The sequence below is a fragment of the Globicephala melas genome, chromosome 19 (genome assembly GCF_963455315.2).
Source record: "Globicephala melas chromosome 19, mGloMel1.2, whole genome shotgun sequence".
Taxonomy (NCBI): domain Eukaryota; kingdom Metazoa; phylum Chordata; class Mammalia; order Artiodactyla; family Delphinidae; genus Globicephala; species Globicephala melas.
In genome coordinates this window covers 698,875-709,714 of record NC_083332.1, presented here as the reverse complement: position 1 = coordinate 709,714, position 10,840 = coordinate 698,875, and the positions used below count along the sequence as shown (strand labels likewise).

Here is a 10,840-nt window from a genome sequence, read left to right as displayed (position 1 = left end):
CATCAGCAGGCGGACTCTCAACCACTGCACCACCAGGGAAGCCCTTATTATTTATTTTTATTTTTTTCACCCAGTCTTAGTTGCAGCAGGTGGGCTTCTTAGTTGCAGCAAGTGGGCTCCTTTGTTGTGGCATGTGAACTCTTAGTTGCAGCATGCATGTGGGATCTAGTTCCCTGATCAGGTATTGAACCTGGGCTCCCCACATTGCGAGCACATAGTCTTATTTACTGAGACACCAGGGAAGTCCTAGCAGTTTCTCTTTTTTTCTAACAATTAAGAAGATAGTGAAACAACAAAAACTTATGTTGGAACTTTATTCATTCTTCAGTAATGTGACTTCTTTGCTATAAAAATTATTGTTTTTGAATACGGGAGTATTTCATAAATATTTTGTGTACTGTACACAACATAGTGGCCACATACAACATCTACTTTTTAAGTTTAATTGTTAACATTCTTGATCACTTCTTAGGTCTAGATATTCAGCGCTGTTAAGCCATGATTTGTAGATCTGAATAAATAGGCTTTGAGTGTTCTCATGTGGTTGGTCTTTATTTCCACAGGTCTTAGGACACATTCCACAAAATACGTGTAGTTAAAATTCTGTGTTATAAATTGATTTGAAATAGTTTTTGACTGTGATTATACAAGTATTTATTTCATACAGCATTTAGTTTGTTGTATTTCATTTTCTATTTTAGGTTATTGACATTTTAGCAACTAATGGATCCACTTAAGAAGATACCCTTGACTAACATCTTTCAAGGAGGCATTGTTATTCTAAATTGCATTTGGAAGCCTCATCACACCGTGTATAGAAAGTGGGCCATTTGTTAATCAGAATTTCCCCCCCTTCCCTCCCCTCTCCTCCTCTCCCCTCCTAGTATCACTTAAGGAGACTTGCTTCAGATAATTTATGAATAAGTTAAAACTTCCTCACTGGTCAATCTGCCTAAACCTTGCTCCTTTTCTTCTTATATCCCACCACCTTTCCTTTCTTTTCTTTTCCTCTTCAGTATTCTCCTAACCTGGCTCAAGTAGCTCAGTGTCCTTTTTTTTTTTTTTTTGCCAGGCAGCACCCTAACCAGGGATCAAACCCGAGCCCCCTGCAGTGGAAGTGCAGAGTCCTAACCACTGGACTGCCAAGGAATTCCTGCTCAATGTCCCTTGAATTTGCAATTTCCACATGGAGGAAGCCCTCCTACATGGACATTCAACTTGGTTGTGTTCTAATCTCTGGCATTGAAGACTTCCTAAATCCCAGGTTGGAAAAGAAAGTTTATTAGAACATTCATTTCTGTGTACACACAGTCCAGAGATCAGTCACTTCTTTTGACTGAGTTGAGAAAAACAGGAATATCGGTTGAAAAATCTCTTAGACGTTTCCTGAAAAGGATTTGAAGATTAATGAAACTTTATAGAGTTTAAGGATTAAAAACAATACAACCGAAAACAAAAGTTTTGAAAAAGACACTGGAAAATGTAAGAAATTATACTAACCTAGTAAAGGAAAGAAATATTAGACTTCTAATGATTTTGATGTAGTCAGCTCTTTACATTGCTAAACACAATCTTGCTCAAAGCTGTTTTCTCAAGGAAAAATTGAAAAAGTATAATTTTTAATAATGGCATTGACTTCTAGGTTACCAGGTAAGAAGAAACAGGAAACTCTCAGAGCTTTTGCATAATTTTAAGTGTCTTTAAACATTTGGTTTATGTATATAGATATTTATAAATTATATTTTTGAAAGTTTCTACAGTATCCCTACCAGGATGACTTTTTTTTTTTTTTTTTTTCTGTACGCGGGCCTCTCACTGTTGTGGCCTCTCCCGTTACGGAGCACAGGCTCCGGATGCGCAGGCTCAGCGGCCATGGCTCACGGGCCCAGCCGCTCCGCGGCATGTGGGATCTTCCCAGATCGGGGCACGAACCCGCATCCCCTGCATCGGCAGGTGGACTCTCAACAACTGCGCCACCAGGGAAGCCCCAGGATGACTTTTTTTTTTAATGTACTACATTCATTTTGTACAATACAGTGGTTACAAGTAACCAGATCTATCTATACATACCAATATAGAGCCCCAAGATATATGTAATAAGTGAAAATACAGAATACAGACAGCTTGATATTTTGTATCAAGACCAGAAACACCAGAATAATACCATTGTTTAAAAACACCAGAACCCTAATGGGTTCCCATAAGGGAACCCATTTTTCCCTCATGACAATAGGTGGCCACGTGAAGGATGGATGGGTATATAGACTCGCGGTGCTGGCTGTCTCTGTAGAGAACAGGAGGGAACAGGACAGCGACAGCTGGTTAAAGGAACTTGGCTTACATCGCAATGTGTTATTTCTTTTTTTAAAAAAGGGGGGGGAATATTACTTCTGGGTGGCAGGGATGTGGACGTTTATTATCTGTCCTTTTTGGTTACTTTCCAACTTTTCTTCTGCAGTGAACTTCCTCTGCGCTCAACCACATGCTCTGCTCCAGCACTGACACGAACACTGGCAGCTCTGGACACACTAAGGACAGCATGATCCTGAACTTGAAATATGACTACACGTGATTTTAGCCTTAACTGACAGCCTCAGTCCTACCCTCTGTGAGCTGAGACTCACAGCATTCATCAACATGATAATTTAAAAGCAAACTGCATGGAAAACACGTTCTCCATTTACATGAGGGCCTCAGAGCGACCCATCTTTTGTACCGAATTAAGGTAACCAAACTCCCTTTTCTCCAGTGCCATCTGGTGGAAAAGAGAGGAAACCTCATCTGTACCTTCCACAAAAAAAACACGGTTCTTTTCAGTGAAGCCCCTCTTTTATTCTGGGGCTACTGTGAAGCAACCGTTTACTTTCTTTAGTGCCATCTTCAAACTAAATTCCTCAGCCTACAGCTTAGATAAGAAAGATCTGCTCTTTCCTTTTCCTCCGCTCAGATTCCTTCTTTAAAAATTTTGTAATCAGATGATGCTTCTTCCTCACGAGACTATTCTGCAACCACAATCCACATTCATCTGCATCTCAAGCCCTCCAGAGTAAACAATTCCAACAGTTGATTTCTGTATTAAACATTTAGTGTCGTTTGCTTTTACATAAACTATGACGGCAAGCATTTCTCCTTTAAAGAACTTTTTGAATATAACATATTTTCACATAAATATGGAGTAGAAATTACAAATAGTTCCCTCTTCCAAGAACTGGATGAGACAGTAAAAAAGAAAACATACAGTATCTTACCAAGAGCCAATAAAATAGGCCAGATTTTTCAGACATTAAAGAAAAATACCAAAAAAACCAGGACATTAAAAAAGCAAAAAAAAAAAATAGTAACAGGATTATTAATCCCCCAGTTTGCAATACTGAGTTTCTTCATCCATTTACAATCAAGAGATGTCACTGAGCAGGGCAGTAAAATTACCCTGGAAAATTCCAACTGTACTCACAAAAAAGAAGTCAATTCTCAATGGTTTTCCATTAGTGTTTCATGTGGCTCTGATTCCATTCGAGCTTTATAACCTGCTATAATGGACAGCTTTTTAACTGTTTCCAAGTATGCATTAGCAGAGAGTGGAAATAAAGTCAAAGGCACTCCCTCAGAGGCTCACATTTGTTAGATTTCGATGCAGATTTAAATTTAGTGAATTTTGGTCACCCCGGTCAGGTGGCCCTGTAGGTTCACACACACACACTGGGTGGTTGGTTTCACTTCTCCTTTCTCAAAGTTTATGATAAAGACACTCATCCCTGTATTGGGGCTGACTGATGTGAGTTCGGACCTGCTCAGTGTCACCGGGAAGGAACACTTAAGGTCAATCAGGAAATAATCCAACAGGCTTCTCATGTAGGCGCCGTGACTCACAACTAAGACACTGGCCACTAACCCTGGAGCGCTGCTGTCCAAATTAAACTTGGAGGCACAGTTTTTCCCTAAAGGAAATATCTCTGCCAAAGAACTCTCCAAACAGTTGCTCGGGGCTTCTTGGGAAAACTGTTCATTCCGACTTGACCTGCTTCTTTCAGGATCAGCTGACAAAGAAATTCAAAGAAGTCTTTTCCACGCATTTTCACCTGGTCCAAGGTCTCTCTTCCGGGCGGTGTGAACACAGGGCACTCCTGCCCAGCTGCTTTGGCCACGGTCCTTAGCTCACTCAGCGGCCAGCCTTCTGCAACCCCGTATTTACTTTCTCGAAGTCTTGAATCATACTTTACTGTCATATCTTTGCAAAATTTACTCTTCTCCAAAATTCCATGCACGGTCTGCTTTGTCCTCATGAGGTCACTGGAGAAAATGTGAGTAAACTTCACGTTATTAAGAAATATGCCAGCAGCAGCTGCTTGTTTAAATCCAGTTTCTGAAAGAGGCTCATCTATTCCTTGTCCTTGAAGGATTTTCTCCTTGTTAAGTCTTGTTTCTCCATGCCGGACCACTGTCAGAGCAAAGCGCGTCATCCCGCCAGCGCCGGGACAGAGCGAAGCAAAGGCCGCGTGCGCCGCCCGAACGTCACCCGCACTCCGCACAAGCCACACGGCACTGCCCAGGATGACTTTTTGAACAAACAACAGTAATTTCATAATTTCAATTTTAAAACAGAACGTACATCTTCTACTACCATGGGAAAAAAATTGTCACAGTATTGTAGTTTATAGAAGACTAAAATTTAATTTCTAAAGATTTGAAATTTACAAATATATTACATTGGGTTTATGGGTCAGCTAAGTTAATATCTCCACAAATAATTGTGTCTGCTCAGTTCAGCATCTTGACACAAAGTGTCCTTCATTCTCTCTCCACCCTCTACCTCAGTTTCCTGAATGCTCACACCCCTTCCCACTACTTGTCCTTCACATGTACTTTTCCCTGTCTTTGGTATATTCTTCTCAACGCTCTACAGTTAGTAAGTCACCAAAGAATAAAAGAAATATATCTTCAGAGGATTTTCCCAGAGATTTTAGACTCGGTCAGGTGCACTGGGGTGGTGGTATGACATCAGGCAGGGCCTGACTTTTCCGTGTCTCCTTGTCCCGAGCTGTATGCAAGGGGAGCAAGGATAATGCTCATCCTCTGGAGCTGTTAAGACATGCCATGGGCCAGAGCGCATCAGATGTTTTGCACCCAGCTTGTGCTCACATGAATGGCATCTGCTGATGGTTTTGTTAGGCAGTTTTGGCGCGGACTCTTTACAAAGTATTAACTTTGGATGAGTGCCTTCAATAACCCAGACCTCCAGTTTTCTCATCATTAAAAAAGAAAAACATGAATTTGACAATAGAGGAATGCTTACCCTGGAGAATGGTGAAGATTGAAAGAGCTAATGTTTAACATGCTTAATACTAGTGTCTTATGAGTCTGTCTCTTCTGTATAGAATTGATGGTTTTCATGCAGGGAGCACCAGGGAAGTGCTCACTTCTGTCCAGGAGGCCCTTGTTAGGTCTAGAAAAGATGAGAGCCCCAGAGAGCAATTCCCAGGATGCTTTTTCATTCTGGTTTGTCACACAGGTGGAGAGGAATCCTAGTTTCTCATTACTGCTTTTATGTCAGAGATCTGCCTTTTCAGGACATGGACCTTCTCAAAGAAGGAGCCTGGAAACAGGACCGTGTTGGCTGTTGGAAATTATCAGGTTGTTTCCCAGTTGAGCTAGTGTTTTCCAAATCTTCCTGAAACACTTTCTTAGTGGATTCAAGTGTCTGCCTTGCTTGTGACAGTTTCCACCTTACATTCCTTTAGGGTCTGAATCTGCAATTCCTTTCAGTATAGTAAAGTGTGGAGGTTACTGAAGGACTTCAAAGTATTGTTCTCTCTCAATGCTCCTCTTTCTATTACAGATTTTAAAAGTTTCTTAGTTTTCGACTAGGAGCCTCTGTATAGCTTTGAGCTCCCCTCCGCAAAAAAAAAAAACACAAAAAACCCAAACCCTAAATTATTTCTTATGCCAGCCTAGGAAACAAGAGTCCGCTTCAAGAGGCAAAAAGCTTATTTGAGATCAAAGAATTGCAGTTTGGGGCACACAGGTTTAGGTAGAAACCCAATTATTGTCTCAATTACAGGAGACGGGTTTTTATGGCAAAAAGAGGAAGATGAGGTAAGTTGTGCAAGATGTAATTGAGGGACTTCCCTGGTGGTCCAATGATTAAGACTCTGCGCTCTCAATGCAGGGGCATGGGTTTGATCCCTGGTCAGGGAACTAGATCCGGCATGCTGCAACTAAAAAAGAAAAGAAAGATCCTGTATGCGGCAAAGAAGATCCCGCGTGCCATAGCTAAGACCTGGCGCAACCAAATATGTTTATTTATTTTATATTTATTTATTTATTTAAAAAATAGATGAGGTAATTGATTGGATGATGTGTTCATTGGTAAACAGATGAACTAAAGCTAGGTTTGTACTTCATTGATTATTCAGGTGAAGTGTTGACCTGAAACGAATAGGTTGCCAGATATTTCTCCAGCAAAGATGGGTTTATTTGGGATCAGCTGAGAATTGCAGAGAATCTGCAACCATCGTGAGCCACTTGAAAGCCTCTACCCAGCTAGGGAAGGAGAATGATTTTACAGTAAAGAAAAGGAAGTTGGGAGGGCTGTAGTAAACAGAGTCTGAGGCTTTTCATTGGCTGAGTCCTTGACAAGAAAGAAGAGCAGTCTTTCTTCTTCCTCTTGGGTTCTGCTATCAGTGCAGGTCATGAGAGCTCCCCCTTCTCGTCTCCCAACTCTATTTAATTGAAGTTTCTGTTTTTATTTTATTTTTTAAAATTTTGGCTGGGTTGGGTCTTCGTTGCTGCGTGCAGGCTTTCTCTAGTTGCGGCGAGCGGGGGCTACTCTTCGTTGCGGTGCGCGGGTTTCGCATTGCGGTGGCTTCTCTTGTTGCGGAGCACAGGCTCTAGGCTCAAGAGCTTCAGTAGTTGCAGCACGTGGGCTCAGTAGTTGTGGCTCTTGGGCTTTAGAGCACAGGCTCAGTAGTTGTGGCGCACGGGCTTAGTTTCTCCGCGGCATGTGGGATCTTCCCGAACCAGGGCTCGAACCCGTGTCCCCTGTATTGGCAGGTGGATTCTTAAGCACTGTGCCACCAGAGAAGTCCAAATATTCTGTTTATTAATTTTTCACATTCTCCTCCTTTCCTCCCCACCCCCGTTGCTGCGCCAGGAGGGTTGTGGGATCCTAGTTCCCAGACCAGAGACCGAACTGGGCCCTTGGGTGTGAAAGAGCCGAGTCCTAACCACTGGACTGCCAGGAAATTCCCACCTCCCATGTTGATCAGGATCTTCCTCTGAATGCATCACTGATCATGAGTCAGGTTTTCTAGTTTCAGTGGCTTTTTGTTCCTCTATGTCAGGAAAGACATTTCCTGGGTGCAGTGTCTCAAGTCCGAGGAAAAGTGCACAGATTAGAAACCTATTAAGGTCACATTCAAGTCTTAGGCACTTTTTATCTGAAGTCCATGTTATCAAGATCATAAACATTGGAGATCTTATGAAGCATTATCCTACCACCAAAGTGTTGGTGGCAAACTTCTAACAGGCCTGGTCCAGATATCTTGGGAAAGCTGTGTCATCAGATGTCCTCTGCTTCAATTCTGGGAAATCTTTCCTCTCAGGTCACCAATGATGTGCAGACCCAGTCAGGGTTCAGCACTTTCTTTAGGTGTCATACGAATCCAAGAGTCTGTTCCTTGTAGTTTGGTGACACAAGGGCTGGGTAGCAGTACTTGATAGGGGCCTTCCCAGCCAGATTGAAGAGAGTTCTTCTGGAGGTGTCTTTTCCAATAGATGAAATTTCCAGGTTGCAAAATGTGATGCTTAAGATATTTGTCTCCTGAGGGCACACTGTGAAAAGATTGCTCGACCAAAACATGGTTATTTTTAATAGAAGCAATCAGGCCTTTGCTAAATTGGAGTATCTCTTATCAGTTGTGGGTCAAAAGAAGCAGGAGCCAAGTGAATTGTGCATCCTGTGACTATCTCAGAGGGTGAGAGTTTACGAGTCCCAAAGTGGGGGATCTGAGATTTAGAAGGACCAATGGCAATGCTTTTGGCCACGATGTTTGCAGGCCTCTACAAATCTTGCCAACTAAGTTTTAATAAAGTTGTTAGAACATTTGACTAAATCAGAGGATTGAGAGCAGTAAGCACAGTGAAATTATTGTAAAACTGACCAAACAGCACAGACATGTTGAAACACCTGACCAGTAAAATTGTTCCTCAATCACTATGAAGTTCGAGAGGAGTTCCCCAGGTAGGGATAATCTTTTCCAAAAAGACATTAGCCACAGAAGAGGCAGTAGCCTGTCTGCAAGGGAAGGATTCAATCCAGTGTAAAAACATACAGATCATAACTAAAACATACTAGTATCTGTTAGATGGAGGAAGTTGTATGAAATTGTTTTTTTTTTTTTTTTTTTCCCCCAGTTGACAGTGTGAAGGAGTTGTTACATTTTGTGGATCAGCATCATCAGCTTCCTGAGGAACCTTTGCTAAAATGGATTATGAGAGTAAATAATTTGGGGGCTATGTGTTTGGTTTCAAGTGTTGCAGAGTGGAAGAGCGTGTTTGGGTTACAGCAGGACTCACAGGTCACTATGAAATAATCACAGATGTCTATATGTGATCCAGACACACAGGAGGTTGTTGCTGAGGGAACAGCCAGCCTGGTGGAAGGATAGAAGCCACTGTAAAGTCTGTTTAGCCTGAGAAGGGGGAAGGTCCATCTCCCCCAGTGTATGCCAGGTGGAGCATCCCAGGCGAAGCAGATGATATGCTTTGTATGCAAGCAGTGTGGAACTGGCTTTATGATGATGGGGATACTCACCGGCTGAATATGCCCATTACCCAGGTCGTGGTAAATGCCGTAGTTCAAGGAGCTCCTTTCGCATGGGCACCCCATATGACCTTGTTGAGAAAACCGAAAACAGTTCAGGGAAACCTTATGGAAATGATTGCTGTCTCAGTTTCCCTTCGTGGGTATTACAAATGCTGATAAAAACATTATATTAGGGCTTCCCTGGTGGAGCAGTGGTTGAGAGTCCGCCTGCCGATGCAGGGGACACGGGTTTGTGCCCCAGTCCGGGAGGATCCCACATGCTGCGGAGCGGCTGGGCCCGTGAGCCATGGCCGCTGAGCCTGCGCGTCCGGAGCCTGTGCTCCGCAACAGGAGAGGCCACAGCAGTGAGAGGCCCGTGTACAGCAAACAAACAAACAAACAAACAAACGAAAAATACATTATATTAATTAATAAGAGATTGAGAAAAGTCCCTTGACTCTCCCCTAGGACTCTCTCCAGTCTCTTATTAATTAACAATGTTTTTTATCAGCATCAAGGGACTCTTGCCAAGAAGGTGAAAATTTTTTTAAAGTTTTTAAGAAATGAGGTGAATAAAGGAAATACTAATATGAGCGAAACAAAGAGGAAATGTAAAGGAACGAGTAATATGACTTGTCCTAGTAGTTTGGAAATCTTTAAATAGGATTTACTTTTTTAAAAAATTAATTATTTATTTATTTTGGGCTGTGTTGGGTCTTCATTTCTGTGCAAGGGCTTTCTCTAGTTGTGGCAAGCGGGGGTCACTCTTAATCACGGTGCGCGGACCTCTCACTATCGCGGCCTCTCGTTGCGGCACACAGGCTCCAGACGCGCAGACTCAGTAGTTGTGGCTCACGGACCTTGTTGCTCCGTGGCATGTGGGATCTTTCCAGACCAGGGCTCGAACCCGTGTCCCCTGCATTAGCAGGCAGATTCTCAACCACTGCGCCACCAGGGAAACCCTGTTTGGAAATCTTTAGTTGCTATTAAGAAATGGGATGAATCTAGGGAATTCCCTGGCGGTCCAGTGGTTAGGACTCCGTGCTCTCACTGCCAAGGTCCCAGGTTCAAACACTGGTCAGGGAACTAAGATCCCACAAGCCAAGCGGCGCGGCCAAAAAGAAATGGGTTGAATCTAGCAGATATTGATGGGGTTGAGACAAAAGTTTTAATCCAGCACTACCAAATATTGAGTGGGCCAAATGGACCCCCTTCTGGGACTCAACATTAAATGGCCCCAAACAAGTCTGCTCTATTTACCCCAGTTTGGAGACATTAAAAAAACCCTGAAAGCCAAGATTACTATAAGTACCCTGACCAGCAGTCACTTGGGGCAGTGGTTAGGCAGATTATTCAAGGTAAAGGTCAGGGTCCCTTGGCTTCACCCTTTACTGTGGACCCGAAGCCTTTTGCATAAGAGCGGGTAAGATGGTCAGAGTGGAAAAGATGAAACAGTAGGGAAGGGGGTAGGGCACAATTTTAAACGAATAACATAACCATTGAGAATATGATAAAAACTTGTTAGAACTGACTAGGTCCAAGATGGTGGAAGACTCCACTTCCAGTAGACCTTGAACCTCATTATACACTCGTTGTAATACATTGCCATGCTAAATCACATACCCACAGGCACCGGGACCGTTCTGAAGCTGACCATAAAAGTCCAAAAGGTGGGTGGTGGCCCAATTCCTGGGAATCCTCCCCTTCCTCAAAATAGTTCAAATAATCCTCCCACTCATTAGCCTATGAAATTACCAAGCCCATGAAAACTAACCACCCCGTATTTTGGGGCCACTCTCAAGACTTTTGAGACGGACCATATTCTGTCTATGGAATATGTATCTCTCTAAATAAATCCGCTTCTTACATATCACTTCGTCTCTCACTAAATTCTTTATGCGATGAGACATAAAGAACCTGAGCTTCATTAAGTCCTGAAACAAAGTGTGCGATTTCAATTAAAAGACAGTGGGTTCGGGCTTCTCTCGTGACGCAGTGGTTGAGAGTCTGCCTGCAGATGCAGGGGACACGGGTTCG

General features: G+C 42.8%; 1 pseudogene; it reads right to left on the bottom strand.

Moving 5' to 3' along the window:
• Nucleotides 1-3,638: 3,638 nt before the first annotated feature.
• On the bottom strand, nt 3,639-4,505 carry LOC115847983 (fructose-2,6-bisphosphatase TIGAR pseudogene; annotated as a pseudogene).
• Nucleotides 4,506-10,840: the final 6,335 nt, after the last annotated feature.